Source organism: Pezoporus wallicus, unplaced genomic scaffold (genome assembly GCF_028554395.1).
Source record: "Pezoporus wallicus isolate ANWC-B61680 ecotype Strahan unplaced genomic scaffold, APGP_CSIRO_Pwel_v1 contig_161, whole genome shotgun sequence".
NCBI lineage: Eukaryota > Metazoa > Chordata > Aves > Psittaciformes > Psittacidae > Pezoporus > Pezoporus wallicus.
Genome location: NW_026642654.1, coordinates 8,513,168 through 8,540,610, shown reverse-complemented (window position 1 = coordinate 8,540,610; position 27,443 = coordinate 8,513,168). Strand labels below are relative to the sequence as shown.

At 41.3% G+C, this 27,443-nt stretch overlaps 1 long non-coding RNA gene across 1 annotated transcript; it reads left to right on the top strand.

Moving 5' to 3' along the window:
* On the top strand, positions 1-27,443 carry LOC130611285 (uncharacterized). The gene is made up of 3 exons (XR_008975213.1): positions 1-127; positions 11,325-11,359; positions 27,373-27,443. It is a non-coding gene; the product is annotated as an uncharacterized LOC130611285 (long non-coding RNA).

The following is a 27,443-nucleotide window of genomic DNA, read 5'->3' as shown; positions in this document are numbered from 1 at the left end:
GTTTCACCTATTGTGGACATGGATGAAATCAATTTAATCGCTACAGATTGCCCTGAAGCCTTTTTTAAAGATTGATTGTATCGTTTTCCATCCAGGGATCTGGTGCCAAGGAAGGTTGAGCAGAGAGGTTGCGCATTACTGTTTAAGTATTTTGTCCTGCATTGCCTACATCTGGAGGCAGTTACAATTAATTAATTTTTTTTCCCTACTCAGCTCTTCATCTGAAGCTTCAGTTTAACACGGAGCCTCTGATGAATACTCTATATAATATTTCACCCATAGAAACAACAAAGTCAAATGGCCATCGACAGCCAGTCAGCTGTGTAAGCTATCTGCAGAAATTTTCTATTAGAATGAAAATGATTACTTCAGTCTTATTACCAGATTAACATTTTTCTAACATCCCTCAAAGAAGAGACTTGAGAAGTAGAGGAAGCAGTTCTTCTTTCTGGATGTAATATAGTGGTGGCAGCATGTCTTAGCCTAAGACTTTCTGAAATACTTAAATCTGTGACCCCAGGCTCTGGTGTTGCAATTCTTTCTGATGGAATAATGCTGCTACAAATCCTAACCTGGAGCACTGTGACATGAAAACATACTCTTGTTATTTTTCCTGTACATGGCTAGGTGCAAAATGTGCAGATTTAGAACTTGTTTACAAATCCTTACTGAATACGCAGTTCGTTGACACCCAACTCTTTGAAATCTGGCTGCTCAAAGCATAAGACATATCCAACTTGTATTACATTGAAATAACTTTATTCTTTGGCCAAAAGAGAATTGTGACAAGTCAAATGCTTGAGTAAATCACATGCTTGAGCTGGCATAATGAGAAGAACATACTGATTGTCTCATGGTCATGGCGTTGGCAAGATGACAGTCTTACTCTCTTTCAATATTTGTTAATTTTTTGTGTGGCTTTTGTTTGCTTCTGGTCACCCAAACTGCCTAATTGTGTCTTTTGCATGTTAGTGAAGGTTTTCTGTGTTTCTATTTGGCAATATTTATTTTTTTTTTCTAAATCTACTTTTGAAAAAATACTGAAGCAAGAGATTGTCAAAGGTAGCCAAGATCTCCTTGAAATTATTAAAAAGTCCATTGAATTAGGCGAGCGCTTGCTTTTGATTTTCATTTGTGTATTTTAGAGGCATAATAAAATTTTCCTCAATACATGAATGGGCAGAAGAGGTCTTAAGCAGGTTGCAAACAGCAACTAAAACTTGCAGTGTATAGTTATACTGCACTATGCTCTGTTAGAAATCCAAATAGAACAAATGTAATCATAGAAGAATATCTATCTATGTGAGATACATAATGTATAACAAATATGTGCTACACCATGTGGTAAAAGTTTATGCCTAACATCTCTCACAGAGTGGTTTTACAAAGACACTGGCAAAAGACAAATAAGCACTGACAAGCCAGAGACCATATGGAGAAAGAAGCCATTAGAAGCTAAAATTGCATTTTCGGCCTCTCAGCTTCTGCTGACCCAATGACCCAATTTATTTTGGTTGGAATGTTATGCTGGTTAGCTGATGTTGCTTTGCAGATCTTCGCTTGGGTCAGGAAGTGCTGTAATTTAGAAGGCTTTTACCTCCTTTGTTATGGTAAAACAGAAGTATTGCCTTGTGAAACCACATTAGAAATTAGAAGATTAGAAAAGACTCATAATTGATGCTACTGCGTGACTGGCAATTGCTGATGGCTAGTTAGTTTGTGAAAAGTGACTGCTGAGTCCTATGAATATTCTCCTCTTTCTTAGTCTTGCCTGGTTTATCTAGTAACAGCAGGCTGTATGCTTCTTCTGAATGAGCCAAAAAATGCTGTTAGGAATGGTGCAAGAAATGCTTCCCCAGCGCTGCAATTAAATGCCGAGAGAGCTTTAATTCAAGGAGCTCTTGGGGTACCAGAGGCATAGTATCTTGTCCATGAATGCCTTTTGAGGCCAAATTAAAGATTTTTTTTGGCCAATATTCTTCAGTGAGATGGAGAATCTAATGGAAATAGCCCAGGAGTGCTGCAGGAGTATCTGGAGGGTATGTGGAAAAGATATTACCCTTCCCTGGCAGGAGAGGCTGCTGCTGCTGCTTTCAGCTGAATTATCATCTCAGCACACTTTACTTCAAATACTTAATCTGTAACTGCTTCAAGTGCAGTCATTTAATTACCAAAAAAACCCCAGCTTGAATAGTAGCCTTACTTAATGTAAATAATGTTAATTGGTTATAGTAAATGTAGTTCTAAATTTAGGTCATGGATTGTGCAATGTCATAACTAGACTACTTTTTAAAAGGGGGAATAATTATAATGTAAAAACCATGGTAAAAACATATTTAGATTTAATGAATGCCCTTGATTTAGAAAAAGAAATAAAAAGATAGTCAAAACCCCGATTGCACCAAGAGGCTTAATTTCCCTAAGGAGTCACATCTGGGACCCCCCACAAATCACCTCCCTGTGAAGCCAACATCCCCAGTTCCCTGGCCTGAGCACTGCTTTAAAGTGTTTAAAGTGTTGACTTATTTGCAGTCTCTTGCTCAGAGCAACATATTATTCCATTTCAACCAAGCATGCAGTAATTGCTAAATCTTCAACTTTAGGGAAAAGTTCAGAAAGTGACAGATATTTTTCAAGAAACCGATATTAGTTTTACTGCCATCATTTAGGTACTCCACATGGCGCTTCATATTTCTTATGCCACAAATCACCTCCCTGTGAACCCAACATCCCCAGTTCCCTGGCCTGAGCACTGCTGTGGCAGTCCTGTGCTCTCCTCCATCCCCAGCCTGACCCTGCAACCTGTGGGGCTGCACTCTTGTTTGAACGGGCACTCCATGGTCTGTTCTCTGGTCACCCTCCACTTCTGCCTCCTCCTTCCTCATGAGCAGCCACTCTGTGATGATCCCTGACTGAAAAGTTAATATCTATGATATTTTTTTCCTTTAAAGCTAATTAATTTTTACTTGCTGAAACAGTTAGAAAAGTCTTAATCTCCTGCAAGAATCAGATCTGGTTTTCTGATGAATGTTGCAGGCTTTAAAATGTGGGATACCAAATCTGAAGAAGGAAAACTGCATTCATGTTCTCACTGGTGTCACCACCACTTGCAAAGTCGCTGGAGTCATTGGCACTCTTTAGACCATCCCAGTTTTTGTGCTGCAAGTGTAATACTGCACCCTGCTGGAGGCGCATTTCAGATCACAGCTTGGGTAATCTGCGAGTGTGCAGAAGTACTCAAAAAAGTAACATTGCCTGAGCCTCGTTTATAATTTTATCTGCTAAATAAATATTTGCATTGGTAAGAGTCTAGTCCCATGCTCTAAATGACCTAAAAAAATTAATTCAAACACTGTTCTCATATATGCACACTTGCCAGCCTCCCTCTGCTTATGTTCTTGAAATTTTAGCATCCATTTATAGCGTATACATACACTGCAGTATAAACCCTTCCAACTTTTACTCTGTCCCCTTTTATGTCTCTCAGGGAATATAAGGCTGTAGATCTTCATCTCTACAAACTCAGAACATCAGTTCTGTCTCCTCATGAAGTAGAAGAAAGCACATCTTGCCATTAGGATGGTATTCTCGGGAAATGCCTTATTATCTCGTCCAGCTCTGAAACACAGCTCGACCACTTCCATTAGTTGCATAAGAAAGTAACAATGGCTGTAATGGATCACCTTTCTCATTATAGGGCAAGATGAGAGTCCTTCAGATAAGGAGTGGCCAAATTACAGGGTTTCTTTGACAAAGATAAAGACATTATAAACTATTCTTGGGTATGCACAGATAGTCATTTCAGTGAACAGGCCACAGGAGTCACACTGCAATGTTGTAATTTTTAATATATTTGTAACAATCATGTAAACATAGACAATACTGTGATATGGGGCAATATTTTGTGTTCATTCAGCCCAGCCTCCTCTTCTAAAAGTGTTTCTGCTGCAGCTAAATATTTAGTGCAGTAATACTTCTTTTACATTAATGTTGTAAAGGATAAACCACAAAATTCTAATTGAATATAATTAATATTTGTACATGTATATTTGAATAGCAAAAACTGTCTTTGTTGTATGCCTTGCTATGTTTAAGTTAAATTCAGTAGCACCGAGTTTCCACAAAAAAAGCCAAACACACAAACCCACATTATTTTTAATCTTAGGGCATCTTCTTTCCAAATGTATTATTTGAAAATCAGGACAGTTGCACATTTCATTTAGTTGTGTTTTCAGGAAAAATATAGAGGAAGGAGTCAGAAAGACAGCTTTAGCATGACTCCATCCAGTAACTGAGCAATCAATGGCACAAGTCAAAGGTTGTTTTATTTGCCTTTAAAGTCAATGAAGGAATGAAACTACTATAAAAGTATCCAGAGTTGAGAAGTCAAATATTTATTAATAGTGAAGGAAAGATTGAGCTGATAAGAGGGCTTCCAACAGCATTTTAGGTTCCTCTTTCAAATAAAATACAGTCAATATACTCCATCAGAGCAGTCCTCAGTTTATTAGATTCCTCTACTTAGTTCTTTGCAGAGTTCAATTTGTCTTACTGGTTTGTGTTGCAGTACTAAGGGCAGAATCTTCTAGATCTATGTATAGTGATGACTGTTCTTCCATTTCAGAAGGGTAATTTGTAGTAGAATAAATAGATAGTATTAAGTTATTTTTATCTCAAACTACCACAGTTCAGACCTGGACTCTAAAAATTGTTGCAATCTGTCTTGTCCAATGTCTATTTATAATACTGAAATTAATGTGTACTTGGTGGTGTAACATTGAGAGCAATGGTTAAGGTAAAAAACTTTAAACACTCTTTACAGTGGGGTCTTTTTTGCCTGTTCAGAGATGCTGACAGCAAGGTGATGCAAAGCGAGAATATAGCTGTTTTTCTTCCAAAAATTCTGTTAGTTACAGATTCATCCTTAAAGAAAACCAAACCCCCTACAGTTTATTTTGCAGTGCAATTTAGAAATATGCTGTTAGGAATGAATGGGCTAGAAGTGCTCTCAAGGCTGAAGCTGTCTTATGTGCTGAGAACTGGGAGAGTTAGATCTTGCTGCCTAGTGCTGAGCGTAGAAAATTTCGTTGATTGTCCTGTGACCATCAACACTGAACAAGGCTTAAACACATTGTTTCACCTGTTCACAAACTTGATTTTCTGCTTATTAACAAATTTCTGAGATATCAAATATTTTCCAGGCAGAAAATGTAGTAGTTTGACTTTTATGTGTTTCCCAAGACATGCTTCTTTTAAGTACATGAACTCACAAACTCTGATCATAGAGGACTATATATGCCTTACCAGCTTGTCTTTTGAAAGCATGCGAGGACTCTTGATTTATACAGCTACTCACTTTATTTAACTAAATGAGATAGTGTTATTTATTTTTATTCTATAACCACACAAAAATCTTTGAAGTAATATATCTTGCTTTTCAAGGAGTCATGATATGTAGACAGAAGTAGCTTAAGAGGTTCATTCAGATTTAGAAGCTGTAATTTATCAAGTACAGCATACCTAGAGAAATTAGCTTGATGAAGTTAATGCTCTAAACTGAATGTTATCCTCTCCCTTTCTGGATGCTTTTAACTAAGGGAACATAAAGCAGTAACTCATAGATTCAGGTTTACAATATTTGGGAACATCAGCAATTTTTACATCTGTAACTTGTCTCTTTTAGGTGAAAAGAGGGACTAGCACATCCCTGGAGGAATTTCCTATTTCAGACAATGCAGTAAGCAGATCGGATGGAAAAAGTTTATTTTCTTCATAAACCTGATCCTACATTACAGAGTTATAATGTCAGGTTTTGTGTGAAGAAATACTAGCCACATATAAAAGTCTTTTTCACAATTTATCAAGCCTGAAAATAAAGCATTATTTTTATTTCCTTTAAGTAATCAATTACTTTTTTTTTTTTCCCTAGTGGAATTCATTATGTTTTGCTCTGCATAACCTTTCTGTAACAAACCTGATTGTAGGAGATTATTTCAGTGTGCAAATTGTGCATATATAACTGAATTTATTGGTTTAGGTCTTCTTTCATGCTGGGTGTGATAATGATTCAGAAGGCTGCAGAAGAGAGCAAGCATAAATTTGGTAGAACAGTAATTATTCTAGACAAAGGAGAAATATTCCACAAGTACACAACAGGAATATGCGCTGTTGATTGTCTTTGGTGCAGAAAGAAGTAACAATAACATGGTGTGGAAGAAGTTTGCTGCTAGCTAAGGTTTACATAACCATATTTTCTAGTGGACGAAATTTTATTTAAAACTACTAAGCTACTTCTGATGGTGTGAAGCTGCCTATTTTTAGTTACACAGGGAAACACTGAGTTCAGAGGTACTGGATAGGGGCAAAGGGAATGAACGTGATCTGGATAGTCACTGAAAAGACCAGCTTAGGGCAAAGTAACAGATGTTTTAAAATGTAGTAATAGGCAAAGTGAAGTAAAAATGTCCGCACAGAAGCCCTGAAAGGCCTCCCTACTACCAGAAGTTGCAATCTGCTTAAAAAGATTTGCCATTTTTCTTTCCTCTAGTACTTCAAAATCAACCAAATTTCATTTTATTGAGATTTATAAAAGCAGTATGTGGTATTTATTCTGTTTGATTCAGGTACCTATTCTGCATTTACATTTAGGGTGCTCAATGAAGCTGTTCAAGTATGACGTACCTAAGATTCCAGCTTGGTGAGGTGGTTCTCGTTCAGAGACTATTCGTATCTGTTAAACAGACTTGTGTCTTAGCACTGGTGATTTTCATTGGGAAACACTTTATTGAGTACTTCTGACAGTGTCCTTCAGGTTAACGATAGCTGTGTTTTGCAAACTGCAGGCAATACATGGGTTTTGTTTCAGATGTATTGTATGATTATACTCCTGATATATGAGCAAATAGATCTTTAGCAAAATCTGCATCTACATATGTGGAAGATTTCCTCCTTTTCTTTCCCTTTTTTCATCACTATGCTTTTCTTCATATCAAAAGAAAGTCTTGCATCATGTTTCAGCATTAATATGCCCCTGAAGTAAAACAAAAGAAAACAAAAAGATGTTCTTGAAAAAGCTCTTGAAAAGCACTTGAAGATTTCACAAGTAATGGTATGCTTTATTAATCCTGAGGAAAACCTTGTAAAGCAAGTAATGATACTTTGCCACGCTAGGTGTGTTTATTGCAATAAAGGTGTAACATTAAATATTAAAAGAATTATTCATTATGAGAGTATTAAATTGAATTTATACAAATTTTCTAGCCAATTTATATAATTTTGTATTTGTCATAACAAAGAATGGTTATGCTGTCTGTTTATATATAGGCGTTAATAAACATATATGGATTCACATGAAGTAGAATTTTGAGGTATGAAATCTACAGCTTCGATTAGAAAACAGCATCATCTTATTTGTATGGCTCTTGAGGGGTCAGAAACACAAGGCTACATTTCATGTGTCTCTTAACTAGGCTGCTTACCAGCTGACATTATTCTTTGATCAATTACCTATATCCATCATTACCAAGCTCTGCCTTAAATCTGGAGGTCAGTGGCCCTTTGCATTGTGATTCACAAGACCTGACGTCCCCTCATTGCTTAAGGAAATTTCCCTTCTGTTATGTTGCTGACCCAATCCTTGCTTCCATTTTTGCTTGCAGTTCTGTCTCGCGCTATTGTTTTTGCTGATCAATCTCCGCTCTCCTTGGTATGTCCCTGAAATATTTCAGCTTGCTCTCCTTGATGTTCTGGGAGCAGTAAATGGTTCTTTCTGCACTGCTGCAATATATGCTCATTTGTCTTCTTTCCTGCACTGATGTCTTCAATGTATATCAGCCACACAGGATCTCAAAGGACTGATGACTTCATGTTTGCTGCCTCTAGGATGCAGCTTTCACAGTTATACCTAGCAATAGATCAAATTGTCAGTGATTGTACCAGCTTGACCTTTATGAGCAGGTCTCCAACCTGCCCTTTTCTCTCAGAATACCTTTTAATTTAACATCTGCTGAGTATGGCATAGCCAACCTTATCCAGATGTCACCTTGTTCAGATGTTGCTATCTTTATGCATCATGAAGACTAGTGAGTCCCTACATCTTTCCACTTCTCTCATACTTCTCTTTCATCTAAATAAAATGAATTAACATCTTCCTGTCTTATCCTTTATTGCTATGTCAGACCCACATTTTTTAATCAGCTTAATTTTCTGGCAATAGTCTATCATTACTGTAAATTCAACTTTAATTTGAAATAGACTGATTTTGGATCTAGATTGAAAACTCTTCACTGCCAGATTTTTTTTCCAGGGGCAAGTATGCGTATCCTCAGTTGGAAGTTTTTAATTTTTTAGTAAATTACTTATATTTGCTTTCATAAACAGATTTTTTTTTTTCCCCAGAAAATTAAATAAAATAATTAAAGAAATAATTTCAGGAAAGTCTCTTGGTTAATGGATAGTACTCTGTCAGGAGACTGGGGAAAAAAATGGAGTCCACAGTGGTGTGTGCTGGGACTTGTATTATTTAATATCTTTATCCATGATTTGGAGGAGCTGATGGGTGCTTGCTCCTTAGGTTTGGAGATGGCATTAAATAGCAGTGTGACAGCTGATAAGCCTGAAGGGCAAGGCTGCCATTCAGATGGAGGTAGAGAGGCTGGAGGGCTGATGTGAGCCTCACAAAATTCAGTAAGGACAAAAGCCAAGTTATGCATGTGGAAGAGTCCCTGGCAATGATAACAGGTGGGAGGCTGTCTGCCCAGGGGCACCTCTGTTGAAGAAACCCTGGGGATCCTGGTGGGAAGTGAATTGAACCTGAGCCGACAGTGAGGTCTGGCAGCAGGAAAGTCAAAAGTGCCCTGGGCTGTTAGCAGACGCAGAACCAGAAGATCAGGAGCAAGTGATGGTGCCCTCTGCTCAGCGTTCATTAAACCATATCTGGAAAACTGCATTGTATTTTGGTCTCTGTATACTAGAAAGCCCTTGGTAAACTGGAGTGACTTCAGTGAAGGGCCACCAAGGTGGTCAGGGTGGGCTGGAGTACTTGGGCTGTGAGAAGAGGCTGAGGAGCAGAGCTTACACAGCCTTGAGTGAACGTGCCTTTGGGGAAGCCTATCAGCAGCCTCAGAGTCTACAGATTGGTGACTGAGCAGAAGGAGAAAGGCTGTTCATTCAACAGTGTGTGGCAGGAGACAAGAGGCATCAGGCATAGGCTGAAATAAGAGAGGTTTGGACTGGAGATAAGGAGAAACTTTTTCACCATGAGAACAGCCAAGCAGTGGGCAGGTTGCCCAAAGAGGTTCTGCAGTTTCCTTCCTTGGACATTTTCCAACATGAACTTGGATAAAGCTCTGAGCAACCAAGTCTGATCGCAGAGGTAACTTTGCTTTGAGCATGAGGCTGGTTTAGAGACCTTCTTAGGTCCCTTCCAAGTGGAATTTTTCTGTGATTCAGTGATTTGTCTAATACAAAGCAACTGTCATAGATCGCTTTCTGATATTGAAGCAGAGCACTGAAAGGAAACAACTGAAAAGACTGAATAAAACTATATAAACAGAGCTCTGATGTACCTGTAAGCTGCCTGGAGGTGTTAACACTGCATATCAGTGCATCCAGCTGTAATTTGTAGATTGCTTCTTAAGGTATGTAAGGTATTACTTGTTGCAATCTGTTTCTCTTCACTTTTGCTATCTGTAACCTAAGGGATACTGTACCTCTGAGACCACCTTATCTGTTAACAGACACTTTTGATGACCCTTTACTTTATCTGAAATCCAGGACTTAAAGACAGAAATTGTATATCCATACAGCACAATTTTGGATTATTTGAAAAGGATCATCTTGGAGACTCTTTGGACTGTTGCAGTGGTTTAAACCCAGTCAGGTAACTTGTTCACTCACTGCCCCCCTTCTTTCCCTCCCCCTACTCCCAGAGGGACAGAGAGGAGAATCGAAAAGAATGCAACTCCCACGGGTTGAGATAAGAACAGTTTAGTAACTAAGGTATAACACAAATCACTGCTGCTACCACCAATAATAATAATGATAAAGGAAATAACAAGGGAAGAGAATACAACATCTCACCACCAGCCAACCGATAACTCGCCCCCCCAGCCCGACCAAGCTCTGACCGATACCTCCTCCAACCCTGCAGTCCCCCAGTTACCTCCTGGGCATGACGTGCTGTGGTATGGAATACCTCTTTGGTCAGTTTGGGTCAGGTGTCCTGTCTCTGCTTCCTCCCGATTTCCCCTCCTCCCTGGCAGAGCATGAGGCTCACAAAGTCCTTGGCCAAACCAAAACATCGTTATCAGCTCTGTTCCTAGGCTGAAAGTCAAAACACTGCACTGCACCACCTACCAAGAAGGAGAAAAATGACTGTTACTGCTGAACCCAGGACAACTGTTTTTGGTTGTTTTTTTTTTTCTAATAAATATTTTCAAATGTTTATTAATTATTATATAAGTTAAAGCTTTAAAAGGTTTTTTTTTATTATTGCTTGTATAAGCTTCTGTTGCTTCTTTCTTTATACTTAACTGCCTTATGTAATGCATTCTTCCGCTCTTTTCCTGTATTAACCTGCATATCACATCCTGACTGCTTCAAGAAGGTAGTCACAGACCCTTTATCTGCCTAGACTCAAGAAATGAAGCTCTTCTACTCTTTCTTGTATCACAGGTTTTTCCATTATGTGTTTTATCTCAGTAGCCCTTTTTAAATCACTTTTAATTAAGTTTCTTCAGTATTTGTGATCAGATATGTACAGCAACATTTGCCATATTATTTTTTATTTATCCCTTGCAAAATTGCACCATTGTTTTCTTGTTATGAATAGAAATACTTAGCCTGATGCATTATAGCAAAAATTGTCTTTTTTCATGGGTGCTTTCATCATCCATTAATTGATGCACTCAGGTCTGCTTTTGCTTCTGCTTTTGCACCTGACTGAATTCCCTACTTAACACAGAAGTTTTATCTCTAGTCCCTTATGCACACCAATAAACTTCTTACAGTTTTATTATATTAGTTTTCAACATCTGGTTTCTCTCGGATGACACTTAACTGTATTCCCTAATTACACTGTAGGTTATCAGTGTATTTCATAAGTACATTTCCCTTTTTTTGCAAAGATAAATAGTGATAACATTTAGCATGCTAAGTTCTAAAAATAGATCTTCAAGACTTTCAGTGATAAGTATTTTATCTCGGTTCTTATAAATAATGTCCCTATATGCTACCCTTCACTCCTTTTATATTTCTTTCACAAAAGTCCCTTTATTCTAGTCTTCACTCAATTTGTGTTTCTTTCATTATTTAATGATTTTCAGGTCCCATATTATGTATTTTATGAAAATCCAAACAGGTGAGATTTACCTTTTTTTCATTTAAAGATCAATGATATTCTCAAAGTTATACACCTGCTCAGAGATAATTTATTATTTTGCTGCTTTTTCAGAAGTCAGCTGTTTTAGAACTGCCAATGTTGATGATCTTCACATATGAATTTTAGAATATTTAGCTTCTGTAACTGAACTAGACAGTGTTTAAATGTGCTAGGGCACATGCAATAACACTGGACAACCATCATGTAATAATTTTCAATCAGTTCTATGGAAGTTTGTCTTGACAAGGTGCGCAACTGTTTTACCTTCACTGTAGTAGATTTGGAAAATGTGAGTCTGCAAGTTCTAGCTTGAGTTTTTATTATCTTAGTTTTCTGATCTAGAAAAGTCACAAGAACTAGATTATGCTTGGCCCATCATTATTGAGCACTTTGGAATAAAATAAAACAAAAATCAGTGCAATGTCAGGAACCATTGTAATCCTTGTACTTCTTGGACATAAATGCTTTCTGCTGTATTTCACCTAGTCATGAAAGTGGTAGTCAAGAAGGTGGTTCAGGTGGAAGTTGTGAGGATTTCCTTTTTGCCAGGACTCAAAACTTTCCCAAGCACTCCTGGTGGCACAATTCTTGCCCCATGTTCATCTGTAAACATGATTCAAAGCCTAAACTGGTTTTGGTTGAAGCAATCTTTTCCTCTGGCAATTAATATAATTTCTCAAATGCAAAATTATTATTTAAGATGGGATTTAAAGTGGGAAAGCTTTTCCAGAACCCAAAAGCTAAATTAATCTATTAAAAGGTTTCACAAAATCTCCTTGAATTGGGTAATAAAAGACCAGCAAGGCAAAAAAGATTTGCAGAAAACCGAATCTAGCACAGAGGGAATTAAAGGAGTTAGCAGAAATTAAAGAGTTAACAGAAGCCACATTCCTTCTGAGAGCAACTGTGTGCTACTTACTGTTTGCACTCAGTGTCTGCTTAACACTTAACTCATCATTCATCTCCCTGACTCATTTTTTTTCAGCTATTTACTTTGATACAGCAATAATGGAGCCCTTTGTGGTATTGATGTGCACTCACCCATACATACCAAATTAACAGAGGTTCTTTCTTCTTCAGAGTTAGTTTCAATTAGCCCACTTAGAGTCCTGGAATGAATGTCCTTCCTGACCTTCAGGCCAGGTTGTTTCTAGAAAATGATTTAACTAGACTGGACAGTAGATCGAGATGGCAGAGCCTTGTTTACTGTCCAGCTGATAGACTAAGCCTATGATAATTTGAAAAAAAACCCAGTGCTAATTGTACCAGCAATTATATACTACATGTTGAAGCCTTTTTTCTTTTTTTTTGTAAAGGGTATTTAGCCCTAATTTACTCTAATACTATCAAACCAATGCATTTTGAGCAACATAAATATATTTAAGAACAGGATATTTTACTGTGAAAATTCAGGTGTTTGTGTTGTTTCTTCATTCAGTGCATTTATTAACTTTTCAGAACAAAGAGAAACACCCCCCAGAAAAACAGAAAATAAAATTTTAATAGAGGTATTCTGTTTAAATTAAGTGTATAGAAGCAAAATATATCTTTGTAATTCCAAATCACTTTTTTCAAAAATGTGCTTTGATGTCTGTTGAAATTGCTATTTATGAAACTTAGCTACAATATTTAATGTTATTTTAATCCATTTATCTACAGTTTTTTTTACAAAGCAGCTTAGAAGTAAAACCAATAGGCTATATTTTGCTGAACTGCAGATATTCTGCACAAATTCAGTTAATGAACTGGGATTTGGTGTATGTTTCCATATGTAACTGATTATAGTATATTTTGAAAGTTAACCAAGGAAAAGATAGTGTCTTTAGCCAAATCATCTTTAGAAAGACTAATTAAAATCCATTCAGTCAGTTGAAATTGAAGACAGCACGGAAAAACAACTTGTTATTATTTCGTTTTTTGTCTAAATCATGTGATGCACTATAACACTACAGAACAGAGGACAGTATTAATGTCAGTGTATGTAGAGACACTTTTCTGAATTTCAACACCTATTCATATGGGGAAGTTACACTACTGTGTTTAGCATGCAGTAATATGATAATTATATGAACAGACTGAACTCACAAGCATAAACAAGACAATACACAGATCTGTGTGTCTATAATTCCATCCGCAGTTGTCAGTCATTCACCACAGGTTGGCATTCACTACAAAAGCAAAAATACCTGAATGCTTCTGTCTAGCAGTCTGTAGTTAGTGCATAGAGGATGTTTTCACCAAACTCATTGGCAAACTTTTTAATTTGTGATTGTATGTTTGATGTGCGCACTTGCACATTCTCAGTGAAAAATTGTTTCCCAACATTTACTAAGTCTTGTGTTCCACTTGCAGAAAGCAGTGCTGGTAGCATTCATCCTACTGTCTTAGACATTCAGTGTGGATGCCAGAGACCTATCTCACTTGACTAATGACAGGTGAAGCCAAATGGATTTCTTAGTCTAAGTTTCTCAAGTTAGATGAGGTGAAATTCACATTTCAAGATGGTGTCTGCTGTGTCCCTATTCTCTGGGCATTGAACTGTAGTCCTACAAGGTGACATGACTGATTTTAGACTTCACAAAATGAAAATAAGATTCATATAGTTTGTGTTTGAACACGGAAGTGGATGTGCAATGTAGTATAGGCAGCAGGTTGCATAAGGACAATTTAAAGTTAATAGTATGAAGATGTGCAGAACACACATAACTGTGGTGGATGAATTAATTAAAGAATAAACCCAACAGTATTGAACAGTTTGTTAATGAGTATGTGCCAAAACCCTACCAAGATCCACAACCTTGTCTTTCTACTGCCTTTATCTACAAGAGATTAACTTAAGGATTTCCTGATTCGGGAACTGGACTCTGCTCAAATAGAATTGCACATGATGCAGTTGCTGCCCTTTAGAGACAAGTGTGGGAAGGAACCTCACCTAATTGTTTCCTTTGCCCAGAGAGTTGCTGCCTAGTTAATACAATCAGTCCCAGGAATGGAAAATCTAGTGTCATTCTGTGTTTATGCCTGCTTAGACGTGGCACAGAGAGAAAATTCTGATTTCTGCCACATGCTGCGTGGCTCCTGAAGACGAAGCAGTGCACAGAGCTTGCTGTAGGCGGTGTTTAACAGCAGTAAAGAAGCTATAATTTCAAGTTTTATTGAGCTAGGCTATTCTGCTTTACAGAACAGCCTTGCCTTTGCCCCAAGCAAAGGTCAACTCTGTATAAATGACTCTCTGCTGTTACTGGCTAAGACAACATATACAATCAAGTTATTCCAGAACTTCACCATCCTCACTTCCAGAATTATTCTTACATGAGGGTTCATCTTGAGTTTCAGATGTACATTTAGGTATATAAAAAGGAGATATTTGCATGTGAGCTGAGCATCTGAGCTGCTCTTAGTGAAAATCTAGAATTGGTAAAGTCCAGGGACTTATGCAGCTGACTGAGTGTGTCAAATTTTAGCTAAAATGAACAGTTATCTAAGCTTTCCTGAATATGATGGTAGCCTAGCTACCTAGATGTGTGTGAATGCCTGCGTTTTCATCATTTAGACGTAAGTGTATGAAGCTGAAGCTGATGCATATTCCTTTACAGCTCACCAAAGTCCTGAGTATTTCTGAACCACATGTTCTATCCAAAGTAACCATATGCAATAATTTACTTTTGATACTTCTCACGTATTTGAAGAAGGTTTTTACCTTTAATGCACTTTTTTCCTGACCTAAATAGCTTAATTTTTTTTTAGCATCTCCCCATAGGCCATATTTTCTAAATTTCTGATTGTTCTCACTGTTTTTTGAAGTCTCTCGATATCTTCATGCTTTTCTTGAAGTGCATTGATTAAACCAGATAAGTTATTTCAGCTGAAACTTAACTATGGAAAGAGTCTTAAGTGAATGTCAGTCTTCTTTATTCAATCTAATATGGCAAATCAAAAGCTTTGAAATGATTTCCATTAATACTAATTATTCTCCATGAAGTAAAATGACTTCAGCAGAAGTATCTCACTTGTATCTCAAGTATCTCAAAGAGTTGACCTGCTGGCATGCTGGCAAAGTCTTCTGTCTGAGACTTGAGACCGCTTCAAAATCTGATTTCAGCAACTGATACTGCATGCCTTGGATAGGTTGACCATGCTCTTTTGCGTGTAGCTCTAGCTAAATGCGTATGGCTGTAGCACTGACATCTGCCTAACCAGAAATACCCATTTGGTGTCCCAGCTTGGTTTTACTTGGGGCCTCAACTCAGAGCGGCGGGAGCCACCGAGGGAGCCTCAAGTCCTCGACAGGACCTGCCCAGGAGCCGGCAGCTCAGCTGACGAGAGCGAGCAGCTGACTCACAGGGGGCGGAGCCAGGAGCAGCGGCACCAGCCATGAGTGGGAGAAAACCTGCCCCAGGGAGTGCGGCGAGGGCAGTTTGCGCGGGCAGGCGAGGGGATGGTGAGCGCTCGGCGTATGAGCAGGGCCCGGTCTGGGAGCTCTGCTCCGAGTGCCCCGGCGGTGGCCAGAGTAGGCACCCAGACAGAGCCGATGAGAGGGGAGGCTGCAGTGCAGAGCTCGGGGTGCAGAGAGTGCCTGCACTGGTCTGGTGAGAGGAGGGTGCACAATGGGCAGGGCTGCACTCGGTGCTCCCTGGTGGAGGTCCTCCTGCAGCAGGGGCTGAACTGCGGGATGCTGTTAATAGACTGCGAGATGTCAGGGAAGCTGAGAGGAAGCAGGAATGCTTGCTCCTGGCCCAAACTGTGCAGGGGCCTCGAGCTTCCCCTCTACCTCATGGAGGAAAGAAGGAGGCCGTTAACCTGGGAAGCTGGGAATTAGTGACAAAAAAAACAAAACAAAACAAAAAAAAAAACACAAAAAAAGGAGGAAAAGGACAACCAAAAGCAAGGGGCTTCCCCCTAAATCTGTTGTCCCCACGCAGAACAGCTTTGCTGTCCTGCAGGGGGCTAATGAGGAAGCACACGAGCCAGAAACAACCGGCTGATGCCCTGGTAAAGATCTCTACTGGTGCTGCCCGGAAAAAGCGGCAGGTTGTAGTAGTAGGGGACTCTACACTGAAAGGGACAGAAGCACTTGTCTGCCGGCCAGACCCCATCTCAAGGGAGGTGTGTTGCCTACCAGGGGCATGGATCAGGGATGTTGCAGAGAGGCTGCCTGCTCTAGTAAGTCCAACGGACTATTTCCCGCTTCTGGTGATACACGTGGGTGCTAGGGATATAGATAGTAGCAGCCTGGGGAGCATAAAGAAGGACTACAGAGCCCTGGGGGAGGTGGTTAGGGGCTCTGGAGCTCAGGTGGTCTTTTCATCAATTCTCCAGGATACAGGGGAGGACCTAAAAAAAGCTAGGAGGGTTGGCCAGGTTAATAAATGGTTAAAAGGGTGGTGTCACAGTCAGGGGTTTGGGTGCCTTGAACACGAGACCCAAGTTTAGGAGGCCAGGTCTAGTGGGGGCTGGTGGAGCTGGTCTGATAAGGGAAAGAGCAGTTTTGGTAGGAGGCTTGCCAGACTGGTCAAGGAGGCTTTAAACTAGATGTGTTGGGGAAGGGGGCACCATTCCATCTCAGCACACCCAGTCAGTTGCCAGCACCTGTAATAAATGCTCAGAGCAATGTAGGGATATCCCAGCTGCTCCAGCCAATGAGCTGGCTTCATTTGGAGCTCAGCTCAGATGCCTCTATACAAATGCCTGTAGCATGGGAAACAAGCGAGGAATTAGAGATGTGTGCACATCTACGGGGGTATGATATAATAGACATCACAGAAACATGGTGGGATGGCTCCTGTGGCTGGAGTGTTGGAATGGAAGGTTACAGTCTCTTTAGGAAAGACAGGCCTGGCAGGTGGGGAGGGGGAGTTGCCCTTTATGTTAGGGATAGGCTGGAGAGTATGGAACTCTGTCTGGGGACAGGTGAGCAGTCCACAGAGAGTTTGTGGGTCAGGGTTAAAGGGAATATAGCTATGGGAGACATTACTGTGGGGATCTGTTACAGACCGCCTGATCAAGGAGAACCTGCCAATGAAGCACTCCATAGACAGATAGGAACAGCCTCACGCTCACAGGCCCTTGTTCTCATGGGTGACTTCAACCACCCTGATATCTGCTGGAAGGACGGTACGGCCCGGCACAAGCAATCCAGGAGGTTCCTCAATTGTGTGGCAGACAAATTCCTTCTGAAAGTAATAGAGGAGCCGACAAGGAGAGGTGCCATGCTTGACCTTGTGCTCGCCAACAGGGAAGGGCTTGTTGGAAATGTGACGCTCCAGGGCAGCCTTGGATGCAGCGATCATGAGATGGTCGAGTTTGAGATCTTCAGGACAGTGAGAAGAGCGTGCAGCAAGCTCACTGCCCTGGACTTCAAAAGAGCAGACTTTGGCCTTTTCAGGAACCTGCTTAGTAAGGTTCCATGGGATATAGCCCTAGAGGGCATGGGGGCCCAAGACTCTTGGTTGATATTCAAGGATCACCTGCTACAAGCTCAAGAGTGTTGCATCCCAACTAGAAGGAAGTGCAGCAGGAGGGCCAGGAGACATCCTTGGATGGATTAGGAGCTGCTGAGGAAACTGAAGGAAAAAAGAGTTTTATAAAAGGTGGCAGCAAGGACAGGCGGCCTGGGAAGAGTACAGGGATGTTGTCCGGGAAGCTAGGGACCAGGTTAGGAAAGCTAAGACCCAGTTAGATTTAGACTTGGCTAGGGGTATTAAGGATAACAGGAAGGGATTCTATAGGTACATAGCGAATAAAAAGACTAGGGACAACATAGGCCCCCTCAGAAAGCTATCAAGAGAACTGGCTACACAGGATTTGGAGAAGGCTGAGGTTCTGAAGCTAAGGCCCAGTTAGAATTAGACTTGGCTAGGGGTATTAAGGATAACAGGAAGGGATTTTACAGGTACATAGCAAATAAAAAACAGACAAGGGAGAGCATAGGCCCCCTCAGGAAGCTCTCGGGAGAACTGGCTACACAGGATTTGGAGAAGGCTGAGGTTCTGAATGACTTCTTTGCCTTGGTCTTCACTGGCAAAGGCTCTGACCAAACCACCCAAGTCTTGGAAGGCAGATGCAGGGACTGTGAGAATGAAGACCTTGCTCCCACTGTAGGAGAGGAACTGGTTCGAGACCATCTTTAAAATCTGAACGTGCACAAGTCCGTGGGTCTTGATGAGATCCATCCGCGGGTCCTGAAGGAGCTGGCGAATGAAGTTGCGAAGCTGCTGGCCATCATATTTGAGAAATCATGGCAGTCAGGTGAAGTTCCCGATGACTGGAAAAAGGGAAATATAACCCCTATTTTCAAGAAGGGGAAAATGGATGACCTGGGGAATTACAGACCAGTCAGTCTCACCTCTGTGCCTGGCAAAATCTTGGAGCAGATTCTCCTGGAAGGCATGCTAAGGCACATGAAAATCAACAAGGTGCTTGGTGACAGCCAGCATGGCTTCACTAAGGGGAAATCCTGCCTGACCAATTTGGTGGCCTTCTATGATGGGGCTACAGAACTGATGGACAGGGGTAGGGCAATTGATGTCATCTACCTGGACTTGTGCAAAGCATTCGACACTGTCCCACACGACATCCTTGTCTCTAAATTGGAGAGACATCAATTTGATGGATGGACCACTCAGTGGATAAAGAACTGGCTGGATGGCTGCACACAAAGAGTTGTGGTCAATGGCTCAATGTCTGGCTGGAGACCAGTAACGAGTGGTGTCCCTCAGGGATCGGTGTTGGGACCGGTCTTGTTCAACATCTTCATCGCTGACGTGGACAGTGGGATTGAGTGTGCCCTCAGCAAGTTTGACGATGACACCAAGCTGTGTGGTTCAGTTGATACGCTGGAGGGAAGGAACGCCATCCAGAGGGACCTTGACACACTTGTGAGGTGGGCTGATGCCAACCTCATGAAGTTTAAACATGCCAAGTGCAAGGTCCTACACCTGGGTTGGAGCAATCCCAGGCACAGCTACAGGTTGGGCAGAGAAGAGATTCAGAGCAGCCCTGCAGAGAAGGACTTTGGGGTGTTTGTTGGTGAGAAAATGGACATGAGCTGGCTTCAGTGTGCGCTTGCAGCCCAGAAAGCCAACCATATCCTGGGCTGCATCAAAAAGAGTGTGACCAGCAGGTCGAAGGAGGTGATCCTGCCCGTCTACTCTGCTCTCGTGAGACCTCACTTGGAGTATTGTGTGCAGTTCTGGTGTCCTCAACATAAAAAGGACATGGAACTGTTGGAACAAGTCCAGAGGAGGGCCATGAGGCTGATCAGGGGACTGGAGCACCTCCTGTATGAAGACAGGCTGAGGAAGTTGGGTCTGTTCAGCCTGGAGAAGAGAAGGCTGTGTGGAGACCTCATAGCATCCTTCCAGTATCTGAAGGGGGCCTATAGGGATGCTGGGGAGTGACTCTTCATTAGAGACTGTAGTGACAGGACAAGGGGTAATGGGTTAAAACTTGAACAGGGGAAGTTTAGATTGGATATAAGGAGGAAATTCTTTCCTGTTAGGGTGGTGAGGCACTGGAATAGGATGCCCAGGGAGGCTGTCAATGCTCCATCCCTGGCAGTGTTCAAGACCAGGTTGGACGAGGCCTTGGGTGATATGATTTAGCGTAAGGTGTCCCTGCCCACGGCAGGGGGGTTGGTACTAGATGATCTTAAGGTCCTTTCCAACCCTAACCATTCTATGATACTATGATTCTCATGATGCCTTTTGAAGAACTGCAAAAGTCATAAAAAGGCAAACAGAAGCTATATATAAAGTTAACATTAAAATGAGAACCGCATGGTAGACAAAATTCAGGCTGACAGCAGAATTCTATGCATCAAACTTACTCTATCATATGTAGTAAGAGATTTTCTCTCAGCTAACATTGTACGTCCCATGAAATACACAGACATAAGATTTATTTTGAATACCTTTATCTCAGAGAAATTTTCATAATACCTTTGAAAGTCTTCCATGCTCATAGTGGAATTGAGAATGTATTTAGAGTAACCAATGAGAAGCAATTTAGCAATTAAAATGCAGCTTCAACAAATGGAATGATACAATGTTAACAAGATTAGAAAGCTTGAGCCATTTTTCATATGCAGAAACATGTGGAAAATAATTTCTAATCCACAAAATGCTTGAAGGCTGTATTTATAGAAAAATGAGGAATGATGTGTGTCTATTTGCAAAAATATATCTAATCTCTTACAGCCCAGATTCTGCAATCTTGCTAGTACCCTTTTGATCCTGAATATGAAGAGATTTTCTTCGTATTCATTATTGGAAAGATGTGTGCATACATATAAATGTCTATATATAGCAGGTATAAAGCAACTCATCTACATCCCATTTTCAGCACTGTGGCCAACATTCATTTGATTTCTATGTTTTGGGTTTTCACTCTTTGTGGTTTAAATGCCATATTCATTAACATGTAAATAATCAGCACAGAACTTCTGTTTTCCTCTAGAGTTGCCTGAAGGGCAGAACTTTTAAGTGTGAAAGAGAGTTTTACTCAATTTTTCTGAGAAAATGATGGCAGAAGAGGTGGATCTTGAAAGGTTGCATTTATAAAGTGGATACTGTTGACCCACTGCACAAATGTCAGGGTCAGTAGAGCTCACAATGGGGAAAGCTGTTCATGTTGTTTCTGTGAGAACTGCAGTAGGAAGAAAGAAAACGAGTGGTAGCTAAAACGAAGAAAATAAGGAGGGGTGGATGGAATTTTTAAAGGTCCATCTGGTACTATTGTTTGTGATATTTAAGCTATTGAACAACCACCATCTTATTATACTCATGTTGGGCCGTGCCTACAGGGCTTCCCCAGTAAGGAAAGCACAGTAAGAAGAATTAATAACATGTGTTGACAATAGCTTGTTGACATAAAAAATATGTTTCTGCTGCATGTACATTAGCATTAAGCTTCTCTTAAACAGAAAATGAAAAACATTCTCTTCTTTCTTAATAGGTTAGACTACTGAAGTTTGCTTATGCTTAGAATATATTTCTTGTCTGTGGACTCCTGTGAATAGTCCTTTCCTTGGGGTCTGCTTTAATTATTTCAAAACATTAAAGGCTGTGCTTGCTGATTTCAAGTTTCCCATGGGGAAAAAAAAAAAATAAAAACCCTGACTTGAAATGCATTTAAAATTAGTATTTTTCTGAAATTTGTAATTCAGATATGAATTAGTGTAAAGGTTCTTGACTTTAAAGGATGATGACTAATCATAGTTGGTGATAGCCCTATCTTCGCATAATCCTGTGTCATTCCTAGTGGAGTGAAAGGAAGACCGGTACAAGTATCTGAAAACCACTGAGCACTAAAGGATAAAAGACTATCATACAAATAGAAGAGTGGTAATTTACAAAATGTTTTATGACCTTCCTGATTTTAAGAACCAGTACAAGGAGTCACAGTTTGCTACCATAAGTTTATAAACACTACATAGCTGCTTCTGAATCACTCTTCCTTGTTTCCATTTTATCCCATCACAACAATCTCTTACATTTGTAGGTGTCTCTGGATACAATGAGACTTTATAGCATGGCAGATTCTCACTTGAGTCCTGATTCATGGTTGTTCAGATCAGATATGAAATTGGGGTTCACCACAGCTGCTTCCCAGTGGAAAATCAGTGCACAGAGTAATAAAGCCAATATGCACACTGCAATTCAGGAGCAGAGTCTCAGCACTTTATGAGTTTAAAAGTAACTTTTCTCTTTTATAATTAAACCCCACCATTTTCTCATTAGGATTTGATTAACTTTTAAACTCTCCACCCCACCCAACCTGGAGATGTTTTAATATTTGTATGAGGCAAAAGTTTCTCAGCCCTTCTGACTTGTGACTGAAGATTAAGCAACATCTGTTTCAGCAGTATTATTGTAGTTCCAGCATAAACTTCTTTTCTTCACTACTGCTGGATGACATTGTACACAGTTATTGAATTATGGGCAAAATGAAACTAAACATGCTTAAAAAAGATCATAAAACCAACCAGGAGCAAAGATTTTTTTAATGTTGAAATAGAGTAAATTCAGTGAATTAGAAAAATAAAAGGAGCTTATCCTCCAAAAGCCACCAGAAGCATATTATGGCTCTAATCCAACAAATATTTGTGCACACATGTAACTTTTCTCATGTGAATAAGATTAATAACATATCTAATCAGGATTTGTAATTCAGGAAGCTCTGGGAAAGAACTCTTAAGAGACAAGAAAAACATAGCTGACAGTAATGTTTTCCTGGAGATCATGACCTATTTGTTCTTTGTATTTATGCTCACCTAACTAGATGTGCTCTGGAGATTATATTTTACTTAAGACTTTCCTGGAAGATTGTTTTAGCTCAATAATACATCTTTCTTCTTCCTTATCCATTCAATTTTTGGATCTGACTTGTCTGTTTTGCCACAGAGAACATTAATTCTAAGATCTGTGCAAAACACTTGGATAATTTAATTATTTGTATATTTTTCACTATGTTTGATAACCCCACAAAGTGCAAATATCTTATTTAAAGTATTGCAGAAGAAAAAAATGTTAGAAATTATGGTGTCACAATTCAAAGCTTCCATTTGCATTTTGTAATTCTTAATTCAAACCTGAATACCCTACTGGAAGAGATACTGTTGCAAACACAGAGTATTATGTTCAATACAAGAATTACTGGAAACAATTCAGTCATTATGGTGTATAAAAATGAGAGACTAGATGACTACATTTAAGTTTTAATAATATCTATTTTTTATCCATCAAATATCTGTATCTTTTCAGTTAGTCTAGGCTGATAAACTGTATCACAGCAACTGCTGTTCTTATCTTGATAAGGCATCTCAGTACAGAGATTTTTGAGAATATTTTTGACTGTTTCTGTACAGAGTCCCTTGGAGTGAATAGGATCATCTATTTCCAGTTATCTTTGCATCATCCACTTGGTTGAAAATGCAGTTAAGATGATTTTTTTTTTCCAGCTAATGTTGTTTCAAAGGCATTTCAGCCCAGAGATCACGGCTGAAGTTTTTCTTACAAGTTCCTACTAATGCATGAAACTTATCTATAATGAATAATTGCAGTAATGGAGTTATATAAATTAGTAACAAACTATATATAGATATATGACCACTACAGATATGCAGGGATTTCTTCTTGGCAAGGAAATGGATTTTTTTTTGTCATGTACACATGAAGACTGCTTTCTAGGAACACTTAGGACACTACATTAAATATAAAGCTGTCCTGGGTTCAGCAGTAGCAGTCATTTTTCTCCTTCTTGGTAGCTGGTGCAGTGCTGTGTTTTGACTTTTGGCTTGGGAGCAGAGCTGATAACAATGATGTTTTGGTTTGACCAAGGACTTTGTGAGGCTCATGCTCTGCCAAGGAGGAGGGGAAGCCGGGAGGAAGCAGAGACAGGGTGCCTGACCCAGGCTAGCCAAAGAGGTATTCCATACCACAGCATGTCATGCCCAGGATGTACTGGGAGTTACCCAGAAGGGCTGGGAGTCCACAGGGTTGGAGGAGATATCGGTGGGTGCTTGGTCTGGTGGTGGGGGGGGAGTTGTCGGTTGGCTGGTGGTGAGGTGATGTATTCTTTCCCCTTGTTATTTCCTTTATCATTATTATTATTGCTGGTAGCAGTAGTGATCTGGTTATACCTTAGTTACTAAACTGTTCTTATCTCAACCTGTGGGAGCTGCATTCTTTTCGATTCTCCTCTCTGTCCCCCTGGGAGTAGGGGGAGAGGAAGAAGGAGCGGGGGAGGGGGGAAGTGAGTGAACAAGCTGTCTGGCTAGGGTTTAAATAATCGGAGCATAATGTCAGAAAAACTAAAAGAACAAAGTCAAGTTTCTAAAATCAGACAATTAAAACTGCAATTTGATATGCAAAGCAGCTAATAGAAATCAGAGGCTGTGCCAGCTGCACTTATAGCTGCCACTGTGTACATGCAACTTTTGCTTGCATTGTATGAATAGCTTCATTATCTGTAGACTTTTCCTAACACGTCAGCTTGCTGAAAAACCAGCCAAAGAGGACTTTCTTCAAGGTATATGTAGTTTAACTGGGTAATACTAGGAATCAGTTGCTGCCAAAGAGTTATTGTCGTGGTTTAAACCTAGTCAGGTAACTCGTTCACTCACTTCCCCCCCCTTTTCTTGCCCTCCCCCTGCTCCCGGAGGGACGGAGAGGAGAATCAAATAGAATGCAACTCCCACGGGTTGAGATAAGAACAGTTTAGTAACTAAGGTATAACACAGATCACTACTGCTACCACCAATGATAATAAAGATAAAGGAAATAACAAGGGAAGAGAATACAACACCTCAGCACCAGCTGACCGATAACTCGCCCCCCAAGCCCGACCAAGGTCCGACCGATACCTCCTCCAACCCTGCAGTCTCCCCACCCTTCCGGCTAACTCCCAGTTACATCCTGGGCATGACGTGCTGTGGTATGGAATACCTCTTTGGTCAGTTTGGGTCAGGTGTCCTGTCTCTGCTTCCTCGTGGCTTCCCCTCCTCCCTGGCAGAGCATGAGGCTCACAAAGTCCTTGGCCAAACCAAAACATCGCTATCAGCTCTGTTCCCGAGCTGAAAGTCAAAACACTGCACTACACCAGCTACCAAGGAGGAGAAAATGACTGCTACTGCTGAACCCAGGACATTATCCACCCCTTATTCCATACCATTCACGTCGTGCTCAGATCCCACATTTTCAATATACCATCACTCTTATCTCAGTGCACTCTTATCTTAGTGCATGGACCAGTCCCTATAAAGCTGCTGAGTCCATCTGGTCCATGATTTCAGGCTTCATCTCTTGTAACAGTCTTCCAGAGCAGGAGAGACTGTGTGCAGTGTTCACACTCGTGAATAACCTGGGCAATAGTGTCCATTGCTAAGTCCACCCCTCGATCATGAGTCCATCTCTGTGTTGCATCTCTGCTCTGATGGCCTGAAGTGCCATGGGCCCACTAGGCTCAAAATAATTCACTGTCCCCTTCAGCAGTTTCTGCAGCTTGTTGCTGGGGACTCCATACAGCTGCCTTCCATCTCCGATGCTTCCAAAGCACTGGAGGGGCCCAGTGGACTAGATACTTGCCCATACCGTCCCACACACCCTGCCACTCATGACTCTCCAGCCTTGGGGAAAATCTCTTGGTCTCCCTATATTGTCGTCTAACCCCAGACAAGACCCAAACCTGACTCTGCTTAACTTCTGAGATCAGACAAAATGGTTGTGGGTAGAACACAGTCTGTGTGTGTGCCAACATGCTGATCCCCATCACAATCAGCAGGAAGGTCCCAAGGATACCCAAAGGCCATACAGAGCCTTCAGAACTCTCAGTTGATGCTGCTGTACTTGTCACTGGGGCTGGTGTAGCTGCTGTGCTTGCCGGCTCTCCCACCACCAGCTTCTCTTTTTCTGAGTCCAGCTCTTCCTCCTCTGCCTTGCTGGGAAATGCTGCGTGGTCTCCTGCGTTCTCCTGGGGCTCGGCGGGCGGCTTCCGGGGAATGCTCTCGGCCGTCGCGGAGCTCGGCTCCTCCGCGGGGCTCGGCTCGGCCGCGGAGCTCGGCTCCTCCGCGGGCCTCGGCTCCTCCGCCGCCTTCTCCCGCTGCTCTGCAGCCGCCTCCTTCCTGTCCTCGACCGCCCCGGCCTCCTCCACCGGCAGCCGTCCCCTGGCGGCCTCCGGCCCCGCTCCCGCCGCCGCTTGGTCCCCGGGGCCGCTCTCCCGGGCCGCTTCGGCTGCCGCCAGCTCCCGGGGCCGCTCCCCCTCGGGTCCCCGCAGCCTCACGAAGATGGAGAGTAGGGTGAGGGCCAGGACGGTGAAGAGCAGCCGGACGGCCAGGTACAAGTCCACGGCCACGTCCGTCTCGCCCTGCTGCTGGAGCCCGCCCGTATTACAAGTCATTGCCATAAAGCACAGTGAGACAAGAACCTTAGCCCAGGCCCCACACTTGATAAACACTAACACAGCGATTACCGGCTCTACGTAAGTTACAACGGTCTGAAGCTGTGAGATCAACAAGAACAACTCTGAGAGCCAATAAATCAGCATTGTGACGAATGACTATTAATCCAGTCAGATCTGTCGTTATCCCAACCCTTCGGGCCCCACGTTGGGCGCCAAAAAGAACTGTCGTGGTTTAAACCCAGTCAGGTAACTCGTTCGCTCACTTCCCCCCCTTTTCTTGCCCTCCCCCTGCTCTTGGAGGGACGGAGAGGAGAATCGAAAAGAATGCAACTCCCATGGGTTGAGATAAGTTTAGTAACTAAGGTATAACACAAATCACTACTGCTACCACCAATGATAATAATGATAAAAGAAATAACAAGGGAAGAGAATACAACACCTCAGCACCAGCCGACCGATAACTCAGCCCCCAAGCCCGACCAAGGTCCAACCGATACCTCCTCCAACCCTGCAGTCTCTCAGCCCTTCCGGCTAACTCCCAGTTACATCCTGGGCATGACATGCTGTGGTATGGAATAGCTCTTTGGTCAGTTTGGGTCAGGTGTCCTGTCTCTGCTTCCTCCTGGCTTCCCCTCCTCCCTGGCAGAGCATGAGGCTCACAAAGTCCTTGGCCAAACCAAAACATCGCTATCAGCTCTGTTCCCGAGCTGAAAGTCAAAACACTGCACTACACCAGCTACCAAGGAGGAGAAAAATGACTGCTACTGCTGAACCCAGGACAGTTATGAAACACAAATGTCTGATGTTAATGACTTCCCTTTTGCAGAGAAGAGATTGCTTGAGAATATAACCTGATATGCTTACTGTGTAACCCTGCCTATCAAGCACTTTTATGAATATGATAGTCTGCAAACTTGTATTTGTGTGGAGAAAACTGTCTGTATTTAGAAAATAAAACGGGAGTACACTGAAATGAGGAATGGGGAGAGAACAGAAAAGGCACACCAGTTCTGAAAGATGTCCTAGATCCAAACTAAGGGAACTTTTAAATTTTTATTTGCTTAGTACTCCCATTTTCTGGGTTTGATTTTTAGTTTTTGAGAAGCTATGTAGCCCTGTTGACTAGGATGGAGCAATGCCAACCTACCCTGCAGAAGAACCTGTC